At 44.3% G+C, this 26,045-nt stretch overlaps 1 long non-coding RNA gene across 1 annotated transcript in view; it reads left to right on the top strand.

The window, feature by feature from the left end:
* The first annotated feature begins 3,132 nt into the window (after positions 1–3,132).
* LOC138582162 (uncharacterized) overlaps positions 3,133–26,045 on the top strand; it is a 42,357-nt gene continuing 19,444 nt past the window's right edge. Inside the window, exons 1-2 of the long non-coding RNA XR_011304962.1 lie at positions 3,133–3,248; positions 3,361–3,430. This is a non-coding gene — a long non-coding RNA (uncharacterized lncRNA). The remainder of the gene's footprint in view (positions 3,249–3,360; positions 3,431–26,045) is intronic.

The raw sequence follows: 26,045 nt of genomic DNA, 5'->3' as shown, positions 1-26,045 counted from the left end.
TTTCAGTCCTTCTTGTTTCTCTTCAATTTCCTTCATCATTTTCTCCGATACAGTTTTGGTGGTGCTGATGATGAGGATGAACCAATCTCTTGTAAATTTATTTGATATGTATGACCAATCTTGTCGGAATTGGATCTGTTCGAGGAAGATTCTAGGCTCAATCCTTACAATTAGGCTCATTGGGGCTGTATGTGCTCGGAGGTATTCAGTCATGATTGCTCCGTGGAGCTTTGTCCATATTAGCTGTTTTTTTTAGGACAACTAGTTCATTCCAGTCATCGTTATTTGTTTCAATCTCTGGTATTGATTTGTGCCAAGGATGGATGGATTGGCTAGGATGTTTTCTACCAGTTCTTCAGCAAAAACCAGATATCTGGCCTCCGTCATTTTTTCTGCCTTTTTATAGTTGTGTAGACCGGGTTTTGGACCGGTGGATGATTTTATCTCTCTGTATTGACCCCAGGAGATACTTTTGTCGGTGTTTGCATATGTATGTGTACTGGCTGGTACAGGAAGCTGGAAAGACTTTCAGCTGAGATCCACAGCTCGACAGCTGTTCGAAAGAAGGGTATCCATGTACTGGACCTAAAGGAGGTCTAGTACCCAAATCTTCCCTTAGCTATGATAGTCCCACAATAGGATTCGGGTATTTTTGTTTAATGATTTGATTAAAAAACAAAAGATTTTTGGTCAGAAAATCTTTGTTTTGTGTCATAAAAAGACTGTCCTCTAAGTGAAGCACTTTTTAACTTTATTCGGTTTCCCACTGAGGATATACGTAACCTTATCCTGCCCATCCTAGAGGAAGCCATGATGGAAGGCCATATTAGCCCCAAGGAATATGAGTTCCTCAACCCAAAAACGCCCAGAAAACCGGGCTTTTATGCACTCCCTAAAGTGCACAAAGGTATAACACCAGTGCCTGGCAGACCAATTGTATCTGGTATAGGATCCATTTTAGAGCCCTTATCCAAATTTGTTGATTTCTTCTTAAGACCCATGACAGAAAGACACTACTGCAGTTTTAAAACTGCTAAAAGATCGCCCCTTTGATCCAGAACTAATCATACTAGTAACAATGGATATTGAGGCTTTATATACAAAAATTCCACAGATGGCGATTCTGCAAGTTGTGGAAAAGGTACAGAGAAATGCCCAACCACCTATCGAAAGCCCTATCACTTTAATGATGCAACTGGCGGAGATAGCACTCCCAAAGAACTACTTCCTTTTCGAAAAGACATTCTATGAACACATTTCTAGCACCGCAATGGGGGCTACATTTGCCCCAAGCCTGGCAAACCTGTATGTAGCAAATTTGAGGAACAAATGATCTATCCATCAACAAACCCATGCTAGGGAGAATAGACCTATGGAAAAGATACAACAGAACCCATACTTGACCTTCTCTGGGACACATAACCATACAACATCTACCCTTTAGACAGTTTCTAAGATTTCATAGAACCTGCACACATGTAGCAGACTATGAAAGACAAGCGACCAATTAAGTCATAAGCTAAGAAAGAGGAGGCATCCCAGATGGGTCATCAAACAAGCAAAGAAGAGGGAGAGAAACATCCAAGGGACATGACTTAAGAAGAACATACAAAACTGAAGAGCCCCAATGATGACAACATCAGAGCCGTCTTCACTTATTCCCCCCTAACAAATAAAATCAAAAAGGAAGTACTAAAACTCTGGCCCATTTTGAATTTAGGTGAATCTCAACTACAAACACCAAGGTTTGCAATCAAGAGCGGAAAAAATCTGAAAGACTCCTTAATTCATACATACAAGGAACCTGTGAATCAGACGCAAGAAACACTATGGAATCAAGTGAAACCAAGAGGTCATGGCCCGTGCGGAACATGTAGCTCATGTGCAAGCACCACGAGAACTAAAGAAATTGACATTGGTCTGAAATATCCCTGGACACAAAGGGATCTAACCAATTGTAACACAAAGAATGTAATTTATACAATAACCTGCCCCTTTGATCAATGTTACATAGGAATGACAACACGCCCAATCAGAACCAGGTTGGCAGAACACCTATCATGTATTCGGACAAAAAAACTAACAGCACCAATGGTCGAACATTTTATCAGTAAGAATCATGCCCTGGAGGATTTTGCCTGGTCCATCACTGAAAGAGTAAACATTCCATCAAGAGGAGGGAACATCCATGATTTACTATACAGGTGTGAACAACAATGGATATTCAGATTAAAAACAGACATCAGTGGTCTGAACGAACCAACATCCTGGCAAACCCTGGCGACCTTTTAAGAACTGCAGCTGTACAACTATCAGCTGTACTTTAACCTTTATGTTTATTTACTGTATGTTTTACCAACTAAGATGTGGACTGTGTGTTAAATTTCGCTAAAGTTGATCTGTATGGTGCTAATGTTCCGGCACTATACCTAGATTGACCTACCTGGGAGTCCATGTGACTAGTTTTTATCACCTAGGTCTACCTTATTGTAGTCCATAATACCAGCATAACTATCAGTCTCACTTACTGTATGTCCCATGAACTAAGATAAGTACTGTCTGTTAAGGTTTGTAAAACTTGACTGTCTGAGATTCTTCTACCCTGTAAGCCCAAATGACTACTTCTACCACCAATAATGGGCTCTAGCACATCCTGTTAAATCACTGATATACGGTGCAAAGACATAGCGCTGTGTGTTTCACAACACACACAAAATTTTGGGAAGAGATTCTGTCCCATTTTGGAAAAAACTTCATCTCCCATACTGATACACGGTACACAGACATAGCGCCCAACACACATGGAAGTTTGGAAAAGGTTCTGTGGTTTTTCAAACATACTCTTAAAAACTACATCTCCCATGATTCTTGGATCGAACTCCACAAAACCCCGCACGAACATGCTGTATGGTAGTTGAGAGTTGGTAGAATTAATTAATTTCAATGGCTGACAATGCCGAGGATTTCTTTTCCCTGCATTTCTTTTCCCTGTATTCTGTAATCCGTTTTTTTTCCTACATTCTGTAATCCATTTTAATTAGTTCAAATGGGGAAAAAACAACTTAGGAAACTACTTTATGAACAATCACGCTCACGTGACTAGTGTCACGTGACATGCGTTTGCATCCCCTCCCGCTGTCCACTCACTCAGAACCGGTAGAGTGTACAGCGTTTCACTAATCGGAACGCACCCCAGACGGCTGTGCAGCAGGAAGAGTTTACATTCCCCTGCAAGCGTATCAACTCAGGTAAGCACTGTGACCACACGAACAGTATCTTTCTGAATACTGTATACCTTTACAATCTGGCTCTCTCACGATGCGAGCAGGCCCATATAGACCCCTTTCATCTTCATTCTAGTGCGTCATTGAACTGCGGAAGGATTCCGTTTTCTGCATGACCAGTCGCAACAAGATAAGAAGTGAAACAGGTCAGATTTTTTACCCACCATTTTTCACCCATGCCTTACCTTATTTGCATACTGTGTTAACCGTTTGAATAAAGACTCTTGCCGTCCACCAGACATCCACTGAGTTGTATTAACGCCAGTGAATTTGACATGTGTTTGCATAGAGGGTATAGCACCCTTGTGTTTTCTGAACCACCTGGCTGGTACATGTACAATATGCATGAATACAGTTACGCATGTATATGTACATATATGTTCTTTGTGAACATTTTTTAACACTAAGAAAATGGTGATCTTTAAAAGTTTGTCATAAAAATAGGTACCTAGGCGAATTAAAACCATATATGATCTTAATCTAGGTTACCTTGCATACAGCTGAACATTGTCAGCACCTGCAGTGGGACTGAAGCTCCACAATCACACATTAGGACTACCACAATGTGAGAAGACACCAGTGTCTAGGTTAAGATTTCATCCATAAGCCAATTAGGGATTTCTCCTAAATCTCTATGCTCAGTCATGTATGTGCCTTTTCTCTCTTCCTCTCCCTTCCCCCCCCCCCCCCGTCCCCTTCCCACTCTGTACCCAATACAGGCAGGTCCTTTGGAATAAACAAGTTAGATCCAGCTACTATACATCCATAACGGCACTATTTACCATCAGCTGTCTTAGCCCTGATGAAAGTGGTCCTTACCACTGAAACCGGTCGGCTCATCATAGCACCGTACCTGTGCAGTAAAATTGAATGGAAAATGCCAGACTACAGTCTGATCTCTCCATAAAATAAGAAACAGGACTGATCAAGGACTTCTGCTGTGTATCCATGACACAGGGACCTAAAACAATAAGACAAAAATAAAATAAGAAGAAAAAAAGAAATTGATATGAGGACTCCTGGTCCATTATGTACTAACTGCACCCACCCTTCAAATCCACGGTCACAGTGGTAAAAATGTTACAACACAACCAGGAAACTGTGGGTTTTTAAAAGAAAATCTGGCCTCTATGGAAACCGAATAAAGTTAAAAAGTGCTTGACTACTGTCAGGCTGCCCATCTGGTTCGTAGGGACAGATAAGTAGCCCATACGGGCTACCCGAGTGTGGCTGCCCATACTACTGTTTGCTGCTGTACCTCTGGGTATTCTGGTAATTGGCCACAGGTCAGATACAACATTCCCTTGCAAAGTGTGCCCACCTCCCGCATGACCAACATGGTCCGGGTCCACCCCGCCCTTGATCCTTGTTCTCCATATCCACCCCCTCCTCCTCGCTGCCCTAAATACCCACCTCTTCCTCTTGCCGGTGTTCCTTGACTTTGGGCTCCACCTCATTGCTCCTGGTCATTGTCTGCCCATGCAGCTGCCATTTTAGCCTGTAGGGCTAGTGGCCCCTCGCCTTCTTCTCCCTGCTGTTCCAAGGACGGTACTGCAAGTACTGCTGCGACCTTCACTAGCTTACTCTGCACAAGCTTTGCTCATCCGCTAATCTTCTCTGAGATATTTCTTATTCCCTTTCTTTGATCCTCCTGCAGTGGTGTACTTTGATGCTTTGTATCTCTGGCCACCCTTTGGCTTCTATCCCAGCTATTTTATCAAGGGCCTTCTGTAGCTCGTCTGGGAGGTCTCGCTTAATGATAAAATAGAATAGGGAGGTGGATTGGTCCCAGGTTGTGCCCGTCTCCGCCTGCCACATCTCCTGCACGTGGAGAATGAACTGTGCAGTATCTTCCTCGTCCCCCATGGTGAATTGCATTACAGAGTGTAAATCTGGGGTGTCAGGGAAGGTCCTCCGCAGTGCATCCCCTACTTGCACCCTTACATTATTGAAGGATGCCCCGTCATGCATGTCATTTCCCATGGTCACTCCAGGAAACCACACCTTCACCCACACCGCATCTGCTTGGTCTCCCACGGAAGATATTAAAAGGCTTTTAATGTCTCCAATCGCTAATGGAACTCCCACTGTATTCTTTTCAAATGCATATATGCATTTCCCTACACCCCCTGAAAGTGGTGGAAGTGCTTTGAGGAGAGTGTTCTTGTGAATCAGCATAATGGGGCCGTCCCACTCCCTTGTGGATGAGGTGCATCTGAAGTTTTGATCTCACTTTACACCTACTTACCTTTACTCCTTTCTTCTTTGCCAGTGTTTTTCTTCCTAACCTATTCCGAAGCCTTCCCTCCCAGCCTTCTACTACTGCTGTTACTTGTGGAGTGGCCCACTTGATCTGCTGCACCCCTCCTGCTGCCCCTCATCAAAGTCGCTCCAACATCTCGTTCAACCCACACTGCTTTAATTGGGGCGCTGTCTATTCTGCGAAGAAAATCCCCTGATTTTCATTTGTCTTCTGGATATGTGGAGGTACTCGTTAGTGGGGGTTGTAACGGTGGCTGCCCACCTCCAGACAAGGGCAGCGTTGTTTCGCACAGTGTTCGTAATCGGGCCAGTTCTGCCTGGGTGGATGTTAACACTATTTATAAATCTCGAGTTGTGGGCCCTGCAGGGGCAGGAGTTGTGTTTGATGGAACATATGGAGGAGGAGGTGCAGTAGCCGGTGTTACTGGTGCACTTGCCCCTGGCACATACATTGGGTCTACGTACACTTGTGCGGGTCTTGTGAGCAATGGGTATATTTTCTTTGGTTCCTCCCTTTCTTTCCCCTTACCTCCTCCTGCATCATTTGACAAAGCTGTGGGCTCTGTTTCCTTATCCTCTTTATTTGTAGGGGGTGTTTCCTCTAACATCCTCCACAAATCTAGCACGTCTTGTCTATTTTGGAGTTGTTTCGCCTTGTATTTTGCCATTAAGTTGCTACATGGTCCAATATCCCTTTGTCAAAAGACCATTCTTCAGGCCAGATATGAGGTGACCCCTCGCCCTTTATCTCAGTTACCCATTGCCCATGGTATTTCTTTATTCGGTCACTGTAAAAGGGGAGGTTCTTATAAATGTGTGAAAGTGGTGTGTCTAGACCCATATTTGTCAAAGGACCTTTTCTTTCTGTCATATTTCCTCTCTGCCGTGGCACTTCAACCTCTAGCATATCAATCACAGTTTTCAATTGTTTACTTTAAGACACTACTTATGCATTGTCACATCAGGTACATGAAACATAAATCATTGAACATTTTCACAGGACAAGCCAACAAATATGTTGACAACACCAAACAAAGAACATAAAACACTCTAAAATATTCCTATATGCCCTTAACCCACTTTTTACTCAATTCTGGGCTTTCCTTCTTCCACACTCAGCACTCACATCACCTCTGCCCCTCCTGGGCCTACCTCCACAAAGTTATAGAATCCTAAAGATAATAAACACTAGTATTTCCTGAGCCTACTAAATATATGAGGCTCCTACTTTATTCCTTTTCCTCACTTATTTCCAGCACTGGTCGGGACAGTGCTTTGCCGTGCTACTTTCCACCTTCTTTCGGAGCTAGGTTCCCATATCTCCTCTTATTTTCTCACCATACTCTTTTATAAAAACCTAATGGCGGTGGAAAAAGAAAAGAACTTTGTTTTCAACAATCACTCTATTCAGTTATCTTCAACCCAACCCTTGCATGTTCCCTTTAATTAATCTGCTCAATAACCTCCCCTTTCCCTCCTTTATTTCCCCTTGCAATCAAAACTCACATGCTCGTGGTACTCCAAGAGCCTCTGTTTGCGGTCTATCCACAAGTGGTGGCATCCCCGCCGTGGCCCTGCCTGGCTCTGGCGAGCAGTTGGGTATTTGCAAAGCCAGGACCCACATAACCTTCTTCGCTGCATAAGCATTTTTGTTTGAGACTGATCAGCCGTAGGTGGGGGTCTGCCCTTCCGGGGAAGCCCTGGATCTCGCTGCAGTACGGGGAACATCAAGGAATATCATGTTAGACGGTCACCAAATGAAGGCGCCCATTCCCCAAAACAATATCCAAAAACCCAAATAATGGGCACACTCCGCTAGGGAATGAGAACAGGAGACAGAGTGCAAGTGGAACAAAGTTTATATAAGTTAAATTGTGCACGCAGAAAACTCTGCTGCCCAGAGAGCGCTCTGCCAAACATTACACGGGCAGCACTATATGTGATAAAAATGCGTCACCTTTGACGCAATGCTATAAGTACACAATTCTACAATGCAATTGGTGAGACACATTAGCACAGTATGTATCCTTAGGTGATGACCACGTTGGGTTGGAAGTTGCTTGGGTGTCCCTTCCGCAGCACCTGGGTCACCTGGGCTCATCTCCCTGGGGTGAAGGTCATGTTGGCAAAATTATACATTCCCTGACTGCCTAAGCTAAATAACAGGATCTGAGGGCATGAGACAAATGGCAATCATAAAAGTTTGGCCTGAATGGGGGTACTTTCAGGGTTCACTAACAGGTTGTATATCTATATATCATACCCTTTGAACCTTGATACCCATAAACCTAGTGCCCCGTCCCAGGTGCCCGTCTTGGGGGTTTTTGATCTACCTGATGTCTCATGATACAAATAGACGTGTTCGTTTTAGGAAAAATATATTGGTGTCTGGGATTAGAACTATGGCGGGTGTTCTCATCTGGTCACTGTGAGGGGTCAGATGTGTATTTGTATCAAAGAGCAGAGGGCTTAGGCCCAGTAGGTTATGCTGAAAATGAAGTCTCTGAGGTTTAATAAGGTTTGGTTATGTGATTTCCTTGTTAATACTTAGAGTGTGATCAATAGAGATTGCACGTAGTAGAGAGGGGGACGTCTCCCCCTCTAACATAGGCGAGATCCTTCCATGTGTCAATTGCAAGAGGGGCAGAAAAGACCACTTCTCCCCCAACATTGGTCAAGAGGCGAGGAAGCCAGTGTGGTTAACAATGAAATGCTGTGGACAGGGCTGACCTTCCCTTATGTCAGACGGGCATGCTCGTTTTCCTGCCATGGCCAAGGGTGTATGAGGGGCGTGTGGTGAGACTCTGACCTCAGCTGCAGTGCTCTGGAAGTAGATAGCCGGAAAGTGCAAGCAAGATCACTTCCAGTGAGTCTTAAGTACAGGGAGACTCGCAATGTGATACGTGTGCCTAAATACTATGTATCAAGTGTAAGCAGAATGAAAGGAAATCCATGATTGCAGTCCTCACTTATTGAGAGACAATTGGATAATGCGGACAGGGAAAGAAGAAACACAGAGTATCTGAATGAAGGCCCGGGAAGGTAAAACCCATTGTCAAGGCCTTCCGAGTGAAAGTACTGTATGTGGCAAGACAAACAAATAGAACCTTGTGTGATACAAAGTTACTGAGTGGTCGCATAAGGAAGATTACGTTGTCGAAAGTCTCGGTGGAGTAAAAGAAGGAAATTGGCATCCCGAGGGGAGCTGTGTAAGTTACGAAGTGCGATCAAAGTGGTGCTGGCAATCGAGAAACACAGTGATAGCCAGCACAAGACTGTACATGAGAAAGGAACACTTTTAAAGGGCCAGAGCAAGTAATGCCCAGCCAAGCCTAGTAAACTAAGTGAACTAACAAGGAAGGACAGAGCTAGAGCCCTAGGCCCTGGGATGCGCTGCACAACCCGAAATGGGTGGACTGTGCGGTCCGACAACTGCACCCAGACCATGGAGAGCCTAAAAGTGGAACACGGAGGTGGGGAAGGGAACCCCAGAAGTGTTTGTGAATATCTACAACAGCTACACCTAAGACCTAAGATTTGGGGAAGTGAACTCTGAGTCTAAAAGGTACTATGGACATTAAGGGAAAAGATATAGTGCTGCTTTCTGAGTTGAGGCAAGAGAAGCTTAAGAAACCAGCTTGACATTTGTTGTTTTTGCATCTGAGAAAACCAAACAGGAAGGTTGTGAAGCTGAGCATAACAAGAACTGTGAACTGTTAAGGTACTGTGACATTTACCTGCAGTGAATCCTGAAACCTTGAGGAACTTAACTCCCTGAGTGTCTCAGACTTGAGGAAGGGATCTGTGGGAGTAGCTCCTGAAAGACATTGTCATATGATTTTGGAACACTTTGGAACATTCCAGCACATTGTTAGTATAAGAGGTAAGGGCAAGTATTGGTTGTGAGACACACAGCATTTTACTTTGGACACAGACTAGCCTTAGATACATCAGTTGAGGAAAGTCCCCTCTTGCAGTTAGGGCAGGTTAGTTGTTACTGCCATCGTGAAGTTTTAAATAAAGGTTTTCCAACTGGATTTCTTGTGCTGTTTCTAACTTTTGATACCATGTCTGTCTCACACCCTGCACACCAGAATCCCATTTGTATATTGTATCACTGTGCTGTCAAGGTATATGTTCCTAGGTCCATCTGGAGTACCTGGTAAAAGATTGACGGGGACGCACAGTAGCTCTGAGGTAAACAAGTATGTTTCAACTTGATCCTGAGATAGGAAAATGAGGTCAAGTCTTAGGGCTCTTCATGGAGGAGGCTGGAAAAGAAGGCATTCTTTAAATCAATCACTGTGAAATATTTAGCTTTGGACAGAACAATGCACAATATAGAGCTGGGTTTGGAACCAATGGGAACTCAGCTTCAACAATATTATTCAGGGGCATAGACCCTGGAAAAATCTCCACAACCCTCCCCAGTTGCCTTTTTTACTGGGTACACTACTTTGTTACATGGAGATCCTGATGGCACTAATATCCTTTGTTGCACTAGGGCAGCAATGGTATCCTAAATAGATTTTCCTGCTTCTTTTGACATTGGGTACGGTCTCATCCGCGCTAAAATTGCTCCTGGCTTCAATTTAATGTTGGCTGCGTCTACTACTTTTGACCAATATCATATGGACTAATGGTCCACAATATGCTGGGTACTTGTGCCAAATCTTCCTGGAGAAAAGACTTCCTGCAGAAAAGTCCATATGACTAACATCATATGGACTACTGGTCCACAATATGCTGGGTACTAATGCCAGATCTTTCTAGAGAAAAGACAGTATCTTTATTACCAATGCCATTCTCTGCAGCACTTCTCTGTTTTCAATTTTTTTTGATAAGTAAGACTTATGTGAAACATTACTTTATCATCTGAGTCATCGTCTGTAAACTAGTCTTCATTTGTCAAATCAGTCAGCCTGTATCTCTCATCAAGAGCTATAACTGCCCCAGAGGTTCTTCCCTCTTCATCAACTCCATACAAAAGTACCCTGTCTTCCTTCACTATTGCTGCTTCTAGCTCTATTCTGTTCTATTCTAATATATTTTTGTAAGGCACAAACTCGCCCACAGGCCTAGGAGCGCCCGACAGACAATACAAAACAAAGAACAGATAGTGATTGATTGATTGATATTTTATTTCTATCGTGCTCGTACACAATTGTTTCAGAGCGCGACAAGGCAAGGGAGGGCAACAGGGGAGAACAAAACAGCAATCTTACTAGGCCCAGTGACATTGAGAACACGCAGGTGCATGGGAGGGGGGAGGGGAAAAGTGCATGGAAGGGGGGAGAAGTGGAAAGGTTGAAGCAGAGGAGAAACAGATAAATAACAATAAATAAATAATAAAGGCAACAAACAGTGCTAATGCAGCCAGCAATTTGCAAGTGCTAGGTTTAAGGCAGCAGACAGGGTAGGTCTGATAAGTGCAGGAAGAAAAGGGGGGGCTGTATGGGTTCAGATACAGACCCCAGTGCAAGGGGTGACCCGGAGGCAGTGCGGGAGGGTGGCAGGATGAGCAGGTACCTGGGCCCGAAGGACAGAGGGTGTCCAGGTGCACGGTGCCAAGAGAGAACAGATCAGCAGGGGAGAGAGGGAGCGAAGGCAGAAGAATAGAGGAAGGTCTTGCGGTGCTTCCGGAACCGGAGATGGTTCTCCTCAAGTTTTAGAGTGGCAGGGAGGCTGTTCCAGAGGGAGGCCCCAACCGAAGACAGAGATCTACCCCCAGCTCGTTTCTTAGAAAAATGACTGACCCTGAGTGAGTTGGAGGTAGAGGAGCGAAGAGCTCGAGAGGGGAGGTATTTACAGAGGGATAGCTGAAGGTAATTAGGACCCAGGCCCCAGAAAGCCTTGTTTACAATGCAGAGGGTTTTGAATTTAATCCTTGCATCCACTGGCAGCCAGTGGAGAGATTTCAGAGCTGGAGAGATACGATCCAGGGCTTGATGCCAAGTCTTGCAGTCCTGTTCTGGATTAGTTGCTGAGGGCGGAGAGTAGAGGCAGGTAGATTTAGAAAGAGGCTGTTACAATAGTCCAAGCTAGAGAGAACCAGAGCTTGGGATACCATGAGCTTCTGGGGGAAGGAGAGGAAAGGCAGAGTACCTCTGAGGAGATGCAGTCGGAAAGTTGACTTTTTAGAGACCTCAGAGATGTGGGCGGAGAAGGAAAGGGTGGAGTCAAAGATGACCCGGAGGTTCTTAGCCTCGCAGGTGGGGGTAGGAGGAGGGCCATGGTAGGCCAGCCAGAGAGTGAGGGAAAAGGATGGTGAAGTTGTGCCGATGCGGAGGATCTCCGACTTGTTGGCATTCAGACAAAGATCATTGGTGGCACACCAATCTTGAATGGCAGTTAGGCAGTCAGAGATGAGAGATGGAGAGGAGGTGGCAGAGGGCAGCCTGAAAATGAGTTGAGTGTTGACAGCGTAGCACTGGAAATTTGAGCAGAAAATGGGAATGCAGTGGGCGAGAGTTGCCAGGTATTGGCTGAAAAGCCAGGGCGAGAGGTTAGACCCCTGGGGATCACCACAGGTAGAGAGGAAGATAGATGAAAGGAAGGACCCAATTTCAACCTGGGAGGGTCGATCTGAGAGAAAAGAGGTCAGCCAGGCCAGAGCCTGATCAGTGATACCCAGGTTTTCACGGAGACGGTTGAGAAGGATGGTGTGGTTGACTGTGTCGAAGGCAGAAGAGAGATCAAGGAGGATGAGGAAAGAGGGAATTTTTGAGTCAAGGTTGGAGAGCAGATCTTCACAGATGTTCAAGAGAGCAGTTTCTGTGCTTCTGGCAGCTCTGAAGCCAGACTTGTGGTCATGGAGACAGCCAACAGAATTGGAATGAAGGTTAAACTGAGAGATGGCCAACTTTTCCAGGAGTTTGCCAAGATAGGGAGTAATGGAAATTGGGCTATAGTTAGCTGGACAAGAAGGATCAGCTGTAGGTTTCTTGAGAAGAGAATACACAAAGGAGTGCTTCAGCGGGGAGGGGAAGGATCCAGAGGCAAAGGAGTGGTTGCAAAAATCAGCAAGGGCCAGAGCAAGGGTGTCAATGTGGTCCTTGATGGTTTTAGAGGAACAGGGATGAACCTGTTTTGAAGAGGCTTTCATAGATCGGACTTGTCTAGCAACCTCGTCAGGGGTGAAAAGAGGAAATTCCAGAGGGCAACAGACATGGTCAGTTAAGGATCAATGTGGTAGGAGCCTACATGCCACCTCCATCAAACAAATGAGATTTGAGTGCTTTCTTAAATTGAGCAGATTATGGCAATTGTCTGATGGATAGAGGGAGACTGTTCCAAATTCTTGATCACCAAGAATCGAGCTCAGATCCCCATATGTCTTCAGTTTAAAAAAAGGTTGTGATAGCATATCCGTATCATTAGAGCGCAAGGTGCGTCTATGTGGCAGTGTATTGATCCGTGACTGAAGATACCTTGAAGCAGTACCTACAAGGAACTTGTAAACTAAGCAGGCTGCTTTAAACTGGACACTTTCATGGATGGGAAGCCAATTCAGCTTCCTCCCAGCATGACAAATATGATCTCTGCGTCCTAGGCCACACACTGCTCTGACTGCTCCGTTTTGAGTTGTTTGTAGTTTTTTACATTAGCCGCGGTAGTGCCGACCAGTAGGCCGTTACAATAGTCAATCTTTGAGTTAATGGTGGCTGTCGATATCAGGGCTCTGTTGTCTTCTGAAAGGTATGGTCAGATCTGCCATAACAGATGTGTAGTATGAGTGCAGCTGCAACTTACATGGGCAACCTGCTTTTTGAAATTCCATTTGCTGTCGAAGACCACACCCAGTGTCTTGACAGAGCTGGAGATCTGAATGGTAATCACTTGCCCTTCTTTCTCATCCATGGGTACTTCTGGTCTGAACAAAAACTCTTTGGGTAATCGCAATGGTTTGCCCTTTATTCTTGGAAGCCATGCTAACAGTTTGTGTACTCCATAAAGGAATACTTCAGGATTTTATGGTATGCCCCTTTGTGCTTTTTGGCCATAAAAAAGCTGCTGATATAAATTCTTGTGCATTTACATAATGGATTCTTGGAGTAGAACATATTGTCCCCTGGTCAGTAAATTATATTGTCATGTTCAGTTTGCTCATCAAATCTCCCCCCAGTACAATGGCTGGCGCCTTGCCGGAATACAATAATGGCATGAAAATTTTTTGAATAGTAATAGGTAAGTCATCAGCAAAAGGAACCGTACTTCTTGCCCCAAAAAAGCCTTGTGCATTTATGGCAATGCCTGACATTGGGTGTGTTCCCTCTCTAGCACAAGATTGAGTCGCTCCTGTATCTACAAGGAAGGAAAATGTTTTGTCACCTATGATTACCCTGACTCTCGGTTACTCTTTTGGGTCTCGTGTAACTGATGGAACACATCAAGTCTCTCTGTGGGCTGTCCTATTGTGGGTATAAGTTCATTCCTGTGCTGAAGAAAGGGCTCCCTCCCACTAATGTCACACGCCCTATCCTGGGTGTGGGTGTCTGTGGCAGTAGGTTTGCGTTCCATGGTGCCACTTTAATTCTGCTGTACGGGTGCTTGTGTTTGCATCAGTATCTGCTGTGTCTGCATTGGGCTTGCTGTACTTACATTGGGGCTTGCTGCATTTGCATTGGCCTTCTGTGCTGTGTAGGTTGCATTTGTCACACTTGTGTCTGATATTGCATGTGATCTTGAACATAATATTCAGGCAGTTATGTGCTATAAGGTGGGAGATGTGCTGTCCCCTTCTTCGATCTGGCCAATTCTGTGGCATCCATCCCCTGCTTCTACACACCTGGGAAATATGCCCCATTTTTCCACTTGTCTACATTACTGGATCTGTCCTTTAATCCTGGGTTGTACTCCATTAAATCCTCCTCCGTGTGGAGCCTGGAATCTTGGTGAACCCTCTGCCTCTGGGCACACCCCTTCTTCCTCATGGGAAATAATTGTACTTTCCCCTTCCTGCCAAATTTCTGTTAGCTATTCACTGCATCTGCTGCACTTCCTGTGTTATCACACCCTCTCCACTGGTTAACACGGCTCCTCCCAGTGAAAATGTTGATAGTTTATCTGAACTAATTTTGCTTCCTCCAATTTTCTTTCCTTAATATTCTTTCTATCTTTCTCTTTTTTTAGCCAACAGTGGTTAACTATAGTGAACTGAATCTCCGTCCATGGTTTCGCTTCATTCCCACTATCTTTTGTAATTGTCTCTGCACTGCCTCAGGCAGCCCTAGCACAATATATGATAATAAAATAGATATAGTTTTGCTCATCGCTCTCTTGTTTCAAGCCGCCATTTTTCCTGAATCTCCTGAATATAAGAAACTGGTTCTTCATCGTCACACATGTTTTGTGTCATGATTGCACTTATGTCTGACGAATCGGGACACTGTGCATTAAGTGCTCTCCATACATAAGCCCTACAATTGTTAAAAGCTGCTGCATCATGAGTAGTGTTCTGAGCCGTCACTTTGGGATAGCCCACTCATTTCCAAATATAATCTTCCCTCTCTCCTATTATGGCAGCAAGCAAGCTTTTTTATGTCACCCACCACTAACGCCATTCCTGCTGTCATTATTTCTAATTTATAAATCCATGTATCCACTCCTGTTGTCAATGTCGGTAGCTTGAAGACCAAATAGTTCTTGTCTGTCTGTGGCCATGGAATGTATTGCAGCCATCCTCCCCCTTCTCCAACAATGGGAACTGTTACAATTCTGCCCCTTGTCCGAGTGCAGCCGCACCCTTTGTTTTTATAACTGCATCTGTCATGCTAATTTTCTTTTGCCCTAGTAAATTTCTCAACCTATTTACATATGGGGTTCTCTTTTCCAAACTGCTTGATCATGCTTTTGGATGCCTGGGATATTCTACAGGTTCCAGCTTCCTCCCTTCTTTAATTTCCAACTCTGACCATGTTGTCTCTTTCCCTGTTCTCGCACTTGTAGAGGAGGCTCATGCAGCCCTTTCCTCTTCATCTTATTCCTCATCTATAAACATTGTATCATCACTTTTGCCTCTTTCATCGCCCTCCCTGCCCTTGAATTCCAGTCTCCTAAGGACACTTGTTACATGTATTTCGCTCATTATATCTTCCAATATGCTCCTTCCATCGCCCTGTGGAGACTCTCTTCTCGTTTTTGCTATATTACTTCCCCCATCCCTTCTGCTTCTATATAAATTATCAATCCTTCTACGCATGGTTTCTCCCTCATCTTCATCTGGAAGAGTATGCTTTTTGAGTATCTCATCCACTTCCTTACAGCTTCTTTCGCAACCCCTTTGTCTTTCTCTAAATTTGTTCATTTTGTATCTCTCTTTATTCAGGAGCATACGTCCTCTGATAATCTCATCTATCTCTCTTCATCATCTTTTCTTGCTTCTTTCAATTTCCAATTGTCCCTCTCTATCTCTGTCTTCCTCTATATTCCTTTCCTTTTCCCTGTACACATCTCTTTGCCTTTATCTTTCCTTTCCCCTTCTCATTTTCTCTCCTTCTCTGTTTACCTCTTGTTTCTTGTTCCTTTTCCTTCTCTTCTTCATACATTCTTTCCCATTCTCTCTGTCTCTTCTTATTTTCTCATTTCTCTTGTTCTCTTTTTCTCTTCCTCTTCCTTCTCCTGTCTTTTTCTTACTTCCCTTTCTCTTTCTTTAAAGTCATCCAAACTCTTTCCATCTAATGTAAGCATTATGTGTCCTCCCACCCATTTTTTCAGGGCAATTGATGTCTCCTCCCAATTGACCTGCATGTCTCTCTGCCTCCAGATCTCCTCCTCTGCCTCTGTCAGATTTGCCTGTAACTCACAACATTCACTATATTCATGGAGTGCAGACACTGAGTTGTGTTTGTTTATTTTTACTCTGTTTATAAAATCTTCGCTGCTGTAGGCAGGGGCGCATATGTGGGGTTAGTGTATCCTGCTGCTGCTTTTCATTCTTGTAATGGGTCTAGTCACTGTGTTCCAGGAGACAGGTCAGTGTTTTGAGAACAAGGAGGAGGAGCCAAGGGTGCTGTTCCCTCCCCTTCTTGCTGATTAAGCATCCACTCTTCTACGGGTGGCTCCTTTGTGTTATCCCCATACAACTACCACAGTTCTAGAATGGCTAATCGTTTTACTAACTTCTTCACTTTGTGTGCGGCATGCAAATATGTTGTCATGTGTTACAGTACTGATCTTGAAAGGGAGCCCTCCTGCGGCTAAGGCGTAAACATCTTGCCCATAGTGTCACAAACCTATTGGGCATGGTACTTGGTAATTTTTTCCTTGTACCTGGGTAATGCTTTACATAAATTAATAAGGGGGGTATCTCCCATGATGGCACATCACAATTTAGTCTGTCAATACTTACCAAATCTCTTTTTTGAATTTGACCCCCTCCTTCACACTCTCCCCCCATAATGTTTCCCTTTACTCCCACTGCTTCTATGTCTACCCCAAACACCACACCTTCTACGTCACAACAAACTACCCGGGCAACACCACAATGTCGCCCACGCTGCCAATCACACCCTTTGGTCTAAACCACAGCTTCACGATCTCCACAATATACAACAGTATACAATGAAAATTCACTTTTCACAAAACTAAACCACCTAACAACCTACAGCTGGTGCCAGCAATCACTACATAAATTAATATACTTCAAATATAATATGGCCGTCTTCGCCACTCCTGGTGAGGTAATCCAACTTAATCAATATTACCTGGTAACAAGGTCTACTGCGCGATCTTCTGTGACCTGGTCTCGGGATATCTTGTTACCATTAATACCTCATCATGAGGTTTATTGCGTAGTCCTGTGTGACCTTGCCACAGGCCATCCACCTTCATCAATCCTTTATTTTAACACAATTCTCCCAATTTGCAAACAATTCCCACTCCCATGTTTTTCCAAGCCAATGCTATATAATTACATCCTTAGATTAGCTGAGGGCCTTCGGTGTCGAGCTTTCCCCAATCAGGCAGCAGCCCTCTGCCCTATGGGGTGCCCCACAGGGATCGGACAGGAATTTCTCCAAGGGGGCTCCTGCCGATCTCTCTCAGTTCACGTGTGATACCCATCTCCGCAGGTCACCTCGCAGTCTTTGGGCCATGGCAGGGAAACTTCGACAACCATCCGATCTGCTACCATATGTTAAAATGGTCTGGAAATCCCCAGTTTAAGCAGAAATGATAGGCAGAGAAATCCTGCACTCAGTAAAGGAAATTGTCAAAGTGAAAGGCCAAACCTGCCTTATTAGCAATCCAACATAAAGCAGGGGCAGCATAAAAGCAATGGAGTTCCAGCTTTCAGAGGTTCTCATACAAAACAAAAGATTATGAATCAAAAGCACATCACTGCTGATGTCATTCTACAATCTTGATTACAAAAACAAAAACCTACGGGGTAAAGGGATTGGTTAAGGGAACTGACTATGTATGTAGACTATGTATGTATTACAAAGGGGTTAGTCTTCTAATTGGATGTTACCTATCCCCTAAATGATAATAGTGAATACATGTCGTCTCTACAATATGTGATTGATTAACACAACATGTACTGGGCGGCCTAGCATTGAGGGTTTTCACTGGTTGGCACCTTACTGACAAACCTTGACAGGTCGTCAGCACATGAGCCAGACGGGAGTAGGGTGACAGAGGCCTTGGAACTGCTTTCCTTTCAATTAAAAAAGATACTATCCCTATTCCCAGGACATGAGCCACTGCAACTTCTTTGTAGTTATCCTTGCAAGACGCCTCATTTCTGAGAATATGTGGGGAGTCGAGGCAGGCGCCTATCTGTGTCTGGGGCTAATGAATAGAAAGTTTTCTTGCGTTATGAATCACGACTCAGAGGACCACATTTTTTAATTATTTCTCCCTGCATTTACTTAGATTTGAGCTAATATAAGTGTGATTTTTATAACTTTCCTGACCACTAGGAGTCGATCTGTTCCTTATGATGTTTTTAGCATATAATTATTCTCTACCTGGCGTTCAAAGGCTGGTTGTTCTTTAATTCATTTTAGAAAAATATTTCTTGGGCCATGGAAATTATCATCTCGTGTTCTCTCCGAGCTGTCCAAACCCTCCCTAATTTCTCAGTAACCTTGGCTGAGTATGTGCAGCTACTATCTGTGATCTGCATGGGCCTGTATTTTAGTACATTCATCAGTTTAAGTTTCCATGAAGTCTCAACTCCTTTCATTCATTTTAATGAGTGCTTCTGCTACCATTGTGAAACAGAAGGCTGCTCAGTGCTTTACGTGTTTCTATGTTAGTGAGCTATATACGTGTGTCGTTCAAGTTGCATTCAGATTATACAATGCTTATGTTACGTTCTTCATGTCTTTATGTTTGCAAGCAATATTCATTGTGTATACATGAATATTTGACCTATTCACTGTGTTTCCTCATGGTGAGTGCATATTTGCTTTGTGTCTATTACTTGCATGCATGCATGTTATCACTGTGAGTTTGTTCATTCTTGCCATCTTTAGTTAAATTAAGTCAATATCCTGCTGCACCTGCCTGGGATGAGGGCTGCACGGTGGCCTTAATGAGTACCGTTACTCACCTGTGCGATATTGAAGTGGGGGAGGGGCAGAAGCTATGAATTATATATTCATCTACCTGTCAACACTTTGCTTGTATTGCTTTTTCTTCATTCTTAACAAGAAAAAACTCAGCCTGCTTGGTAAATAAAGCATTTGAATCATATTTTGCTTTGGTCAATTTGAGTAAGATTGGCCAACTATTGCTTTAGCAAAGTGGCATATCGTATCAATGAATGTTTAATGTTTTGCTATAGGCATTTAACCTCTTCAGTAGCACAGTTCTCTGCTTTGAAGGGATCTTTAATTATAAAACCGCATACATATGCTTTGGTCAACGCCCACAAGAACCCAATGAGGAGGAAACGTTTGATTATTTTTAAAGGTTCTATCAATGGTGCCCCATCTACCGGGTTCCTATATAGATCATTTTCCAACATTTGAAAGAAGCTCTATTAATATCAATGCTATATCTAGTACTGTCAGGGAGTGGACGGAGAGACTGCCTTGCAGGAACTGTCAGTCTATCACACTGTTCAGCAACTGAACGGATATGACATGACGTGGTGTTGTCTGTGCACTAGACATGCCTGTAATTGTATCTATAGGGTGCACAAAATGCTATGGCTCCCGTAAATCATGATCATGCAGAATGTCTTTTAACGCCTCCCTAGCCCTTTTGACCCATAGGTCTAGTGTATCTGATATATCCAGAATTGGGCTAATTTCCAAGCTCTAATCTCCACCCAGAATGGTTACACAAGCATCAAATTCCATAAGAAGCCTATCCAAGTAAGAAATGAAGCCTATCTTTGAAGTGGTAGGGGCATAACATCAACCAATGACCAGTTTGATTTTGTGTTTGTATCTTCTCTCCCCATCGGTCCAGATCTTATATTTATATGTCTGGTAGCAGAGGATGACACCCTTCCACATTGCTACTATATCATCTTTGGTCCAATACCCTCACTACTGTTCCGATTGCACCTTATTTAGAAATAAGGCACTTGTGACTTCATGTACTGCATATTTTAGTCACCTTTATAAAATGAGTCAATTCGTTTACATTCCTAGATATTATATTAAGCCCATTTTGACTGTCAGTGGTACAATGACATTTTTAGGGTACTGCAAGGTCAACTTCACTTGGGAACACTGGTGGAAGATTAAGAATAAGAGCTACCATTTCGAATATAGAAAGATTGTTCTGGTCTACATTCTTCTTTGGTCTTATGGCAACTTGTTTAGAGGTAACTGATGCCTCTAAGGGTGTTAGGGAGAATTCTCAGAAATGTGCTAATTCCTCTCTACCTTAGAGACACCCAGCACTTTTGCTGGACTCTAGGACTTTTTAAATTTTCAACCTGGAGAGAGTGAGACATTTTTCCCACTATCTCATGTATTTTTCTGTGATTTAACACTGTGGTTCTTTTTTGGTTTTGGAGTTTGACAAACTCAATAGGCATCATCTTTGCATTGTGACACACTGCACCTTCAGTACAGTAGCACAGGGAAGTCTCTTAGAATTCCCAGAGCTTTAAATACCTTCTCTTGGATAAACTACTGTTTCCAATAGCAGTAAAGTGATATTGACTTTACTTACAATGTGTACCTTTCTAAACCCAGCACACACTACCTTAACATAGGGTGCTGGAGGGGTTACTTAGTGTCCTCTTTGTCTAGTTTCTCATGTAACATTTTTATGTTACCCTTTCTACAATGAATGGCTAGTGGCAGTGGTTTACTTTTTACTACCATTGTGTGTTTTTACTGCGGGCTGCGTTCGCAGCTACAGTAAAGCACCAATGGTTGCCCATTTTGTCAAAATGGCTCGGTCTTCTTTTTTCGCCATTACTTGTTGGAAAGGTCCTTCTTCAGATCTATTGTGCATGCCAAACCAGGTTTGGACCCTTTGTTCGTTTTGTCTTTGGCAGGATTCCTGAGTGAATCCCTCCTCTGGCTCCAGTATGTCTGGCAGGTGCAGGAAGTGAGGGAGGTGCCCAAAGCCATCCGGCTGTGTGATTGACAGCTAGGCTGGAATGAATGGGAGAAACCTGCATAAAAGGCAAGGCTTTTTGGCTTGGAAGCCAGAGTCGACCACTGGACTAAGGAATCTGACGAAGAACTTGGAAGAGACGCCTGCTGCAACTCCTGGACCATTGGTTTGCCAGGTGAAGCCCTGCTGCTGTGCTGAAGCTATGAATTTGCCTCGACTAGAGAAGCCCTGCAAGGACGACTTCTCCCCTTGAGTTGCTGGAACCAATCAACTCCAAAGTGAACTTGTTTGGACATCCTCTCGGAGCTGGCTGTACTTCCACTGCTGCTGCTGGAACCGAAGTGCCAGGGAGAGGAACACTAAATAGAGTGTATCACTTTTAAAATGGACCCAAGCTGCTGGAAGATCCTCCGGACTCCCAGTAAGCAGGACTGACCAAGCCTGAGTGTTAAGACGGATTTATGAACTTTGACCTGGTGGGCAGAGGTTCAGAAGGCCAGCCTAGTTTCTTGGAACAGGGTAACCTTTTTGACAAGCCTGACCAATCAAGGTTGCATTGGCGGCGGTCAAGACTAGGTCTCAGGAAGGGTTAGTGTGACTGAAAGACCTCAACGAGCACACAGAGTAAAGGACACTTACAAATCACTCCCAGTCAGGTGTATATATATTAAAAATACAAATACATTTATTTCAAGGCCTTTGAGTTTCTACACACAAATACAATCACAGTAATACTTTTAAGCCAACACAATCCTATTACTATACATATATACAAGACCAATGGGCTCTAAAGGGTTAATACACGAAATGGGTCCACAACCTAAAAGGGGAAAGAAACAGGCAGTGCAAATAGTCTTTAGTCCCTTCTGTATCAAACACAATCTTAACTGAGAGGCAGTCCAATTCTTAAGAAGAGTGGAACCTATTGCTCAAATGTACTTGCAATGCTGGCACACGCAGTAATGCAGATGGGCAAAGCGGGGACTCTTCAAGGGTCTGAGCAGCTCAGGAAGGTGGGTGAGGTGATGAAAAATAAGTTCCTACTATTCGTCGAGGGTCTCCTCAACAGGGCAGAGCAGCTTCCAGAGTTCAGGAATAGTTTGCTAGTTCACACTAGCAGTGGACAGGAGAGGGGCCCACAGGGGCCACTTGTGCGTAAAAATGGATGGAGGCTCTAGGGGCCACCAGTTAGGGTTGCAATTACTCACTGACCCCCAGCGCACTCCGGACCAAACTTTGGCAGTAGAGCCCACTTCCGTTGCAGGTTCAAATGTGGCAATTTGGTAGCTCTGAAGCTTTCAGCGACAAAGATACAGCGTTGATTCCCAAATGGAACAGTGGCAATGTCTCTGCTCCTGGTGGATGGATCAGGCCAGTTTCAATGCAGCAGGTTTCAGGGGCAAGAGGGGCACAAAAGCAGCGCACCTGCAAAGATCGTCACCAGGGCTGGGAGACACAGTAACCGTGTATGCTCTGGTTCGGGTGCACTCACTTTACTCCAGACCTGGGAACTCCAAGTGTACGAAATTGTGTGAGAGTGCCGTGAACACAGAGCTATCGACACACCAGGTTTCAAGGCCCTCCTCAAAACAGCAGCGGTATCAGGTCAAAGGTCCTGCGTAAGATGGTCAGCCCACTGGTTGGCCCTGAGACACTTCAGAGAAGGCTTACTTGCAGGGTTTGATGAAGGTGCCAAGAATATTTGGTCCCACTATTCCAATGGGTGGAAGCGTCTTTGCTGACCTTCTAGGATGACCAGATGCAGAGGGGTCCTACGGGACGACCGTGAGCTCAGGGTGCCCAAGCTTCCAGAGGGTCACCAGCGTTTCCTCGACTCGTCTTCTTAGATTCAGGATACTTGAATCCTATCCTTGGTTCAGTGAGAATTCCAGAGATCGAAATGGCATGGGTGTTTGGAGCCTTCTCTTATCCAAAATCTCCTTCACGCCGAAATGAAGAGGACCCAATGGGAGATCTGCTCACATACAGGCATACCATACGTGGACCAATCATGGACCACGGTGGTCCCAGGCATTTACAGCACCTCAGACTCTCTGGCACCCAGGATGTGTATTGGAATCAGACGTTCCAGCCCACATCCAGGAGGCACACACACAAGGGATGCAGAAGCACGCGAAAGCTTGGAGTTTCACGGGAGAATGCATCGCCAAATAAGGACCGACCAGGGTCAGCTCGACCTGAGGAGGGTGAAGGGGCAAGATGGCCAAAGGACAGGACAAAGAACCTTGTGGCATGGCCATTTTGGAGCCAGGCCACCTATTCATGCCAATCGCGGTAACCGCGGTTTACCTGGCAGGAAAGGGTTACAAATACACAAAATGATAAGCTGCCACCAGACCTGTCCAAGGTACATCTGCACTTCTCCTGAAAAATCCTTCGAGAGTATCTAGGGCCTTTGGAAATGACTATTAGACCCAAGTGCACTGCACTGTAAGGTACATTGTGCACTTGTTGCATGTTGCAGAAAAGTTAGAACATGCACAAGGACGAAGGGAAACAAAGTCTCCCAGTACTGACTGTCTTTAAGGGCATGTCAGTTTTCCTATAAAAAGTTAGCGAAAGGGGAAGGCTGTGCTCCTCTGGTAAAGTCAGACTATGGTGTTTAAACAAAAGCAAAAAGTTGGAGAGTACACAACTGAAGGGAAAATTACACATTAAATGGAAATATTTACCAACACTGAGCCACCTCAACACTGTGCTGGACCCCAGATGCGAGGAAAGTCCAGAGTGGTAGCCGTGAAACCGATGTGGTGCCATTTGCTAAGACGTGAGGAGCTGAAACCGTGAAGTGCCGCTGAATAGAAGTTGGTCTTTTTCCACTGCTGACCGTCCCGTTATGTTGTAGGAGTCCCCAGAAGTCCTCCCTCTTATCCCCACGACTGAGGCCCAGGAACAACAGGATCTACAGAGCCACACAGGAACAGAAGCCATCTGGAACCATTTCTTCTAACCAAACGTACTGTACAGTCTAAGAGTACTTATCTCTTGTCTTGTAGCCTTACTTGATCTCAGTTGAGACTTTTCTTGGTTACCTCTGTAGAGTTGCCTGCATCTTCTACAACTCACAACCTTCCCAGCTTGTGGCCCTACTTGATTCTACTTTTTCTACAGAGACTTCTAAAACATTGTGCAAGACTTTCACTTACCTGCAAGAAGTGCTTCAGCTCACCTAGACTTTTGTCCAATTGACATTGGCTGGCCTGGCTCCCTGATTGACTCTTCGCTCCTCTACTTGTGTCTTACTGTCCCTCCAAGAAAGGGTTTGTTTACTTTGCATGGGGGGGTGTCAAAAGTACTTGCATGCTTCAGAATATTTGTGTGATCTCTTATTTTATTCTGCAATCTCTTTACTATAACACTCATCTCAGTATTGCTCCAAATCTACCAGTGATATATTAATGTCCACATTGTCCTAGTTATTTAAGTCACCTGAGGGTGTGGTAAGTGTCTGTGTGCCATCCCAAATGGGTATTTGCTGATTTGGAGAAACTAAGAGTGTGTATTTTGGAGTGTATTTGTGTGTTACTATTGTATTGCCCCTTCTGAAGAAGGCTTATTCAAACTGACTGTTAAGTAAATTAATAACTGTTTAATCAAGAAACCTTGAGGGTGTTTATTTGGATACTTGTCACTGTGAATCTCTGTGTAACTCCCCTACTGCTCACATTGACCCCTCTTGAGATACGCCTGGCTGCTCAGCCACACTACCAACTTGCGTAGTACAGACTTATACCAAAGGTTGGGTTCCTATTGCCAGGAGGTCAGGGTTGTTGTAGTGTACCCAAAGGGTACTGCATATAATCTTGCCTAACACAGGATGTTTGTGGCGGAATGCACACAGTCCTTGTTCACCCTCTTTCTGCAAGTGCAGTCCCTCTTTGTATTCACCTCAGTTTGGGGTTGAGCATCTAGATTCGGGGCTTGCCATGACATGTCTCCTTTTCCGCTTGCACACGCAGGCTCTGGCAAGTAAGTATAGTTTAACTCCTGTGAACTGTGATTTACAGTCTTATTATCGGGTAGGTGCTGGCCAGCAGGGAAGAATCAAGGCTAAATGTGTCAGGTGTCAAGTTCAACATTGGTGATGTGCAAAATTCAAATTCTTCAGGAACGGCGCAAAGTTTGGGTTTGTAAGCTCAGCTGGGCCACGTACATTTTAAAGCGGAGCCCCCACTGCATCTCACAGTAGTTGATTAATTTGGTTAAGAAAATATAAATTGAATACTTTTAAAAATGTAAATTACGGTTCCACATAATGAAGAAGCAAGCACCCTTAATATAGCATTATAGACCTGCAGCAAGGTCCGTACCAGGTGTTTTGGACCCTGAAGACAGAGTGAATGGCCTGAGAGTAGCAAGGGCCTTTAGCGAGGTCTGAGGGACCATAACGCCCGGTACAGCCTTTAGGGGAGGCGTAGTATCACAAGCACGACACTGACACAATGTATACAATTTGTAAAACCTTTATTGAAAATGTTAGGGCTGGAGAAACTCCTACTTTTCCGTATAACTAAGATGGGAGTTGTCTCGACCATCAAACGTTATACAAAACAGTCTTAGTGGAGTCAATCAAAATGGCCTATTCTAACAAAACCTAGTGCCTGCTCTATCTCTTGTATAGAAAGTGTAAAAAGGAGAAATGTATGCGAAGGAAAAATCAATGTTCAAAAGAACAAAGATCCCCCTCCGTCGGGCTCAGACCTTTCACCAAGCAGTTCACGTAGGTTCTCCTCTGCCAGGCTCAAACCTTTCATGACAAGGTTCAACACAAACTTGCAAGGGGGCTCCCTTACCCATGCTTATTATACTTCGGTTCTCCCTGAGTCAGGTTCAGAGCACTATCGGATGTCGATGACTTTCGAATGTGCGTGGCTTCCTTTTCAGACCACCGCAGGACCACTTCAACTCAAAGTTCACATTTTAACTTTCGCTCTGCCCTTCTTTAGG

This window comes from Ambystoma mexicanum, chromosome 3q (genome assembly GCF_040938575.1).
Source record: "Ambystoma mexicanum isolate Mex_15411 chromosome 3q, UKY_AmexF1_1, whole genome shotgun sequence".
NCBI classification, from domain to species: Eukaryota; Metazoa; Chordata; class Amphibia; order Caudata; family Ambystomatidae; genus Ambystoma; species Ambystoma mexicanum.
This window is presented reverse-complemented; position numbering and strand designations above follow the sequence as displayed.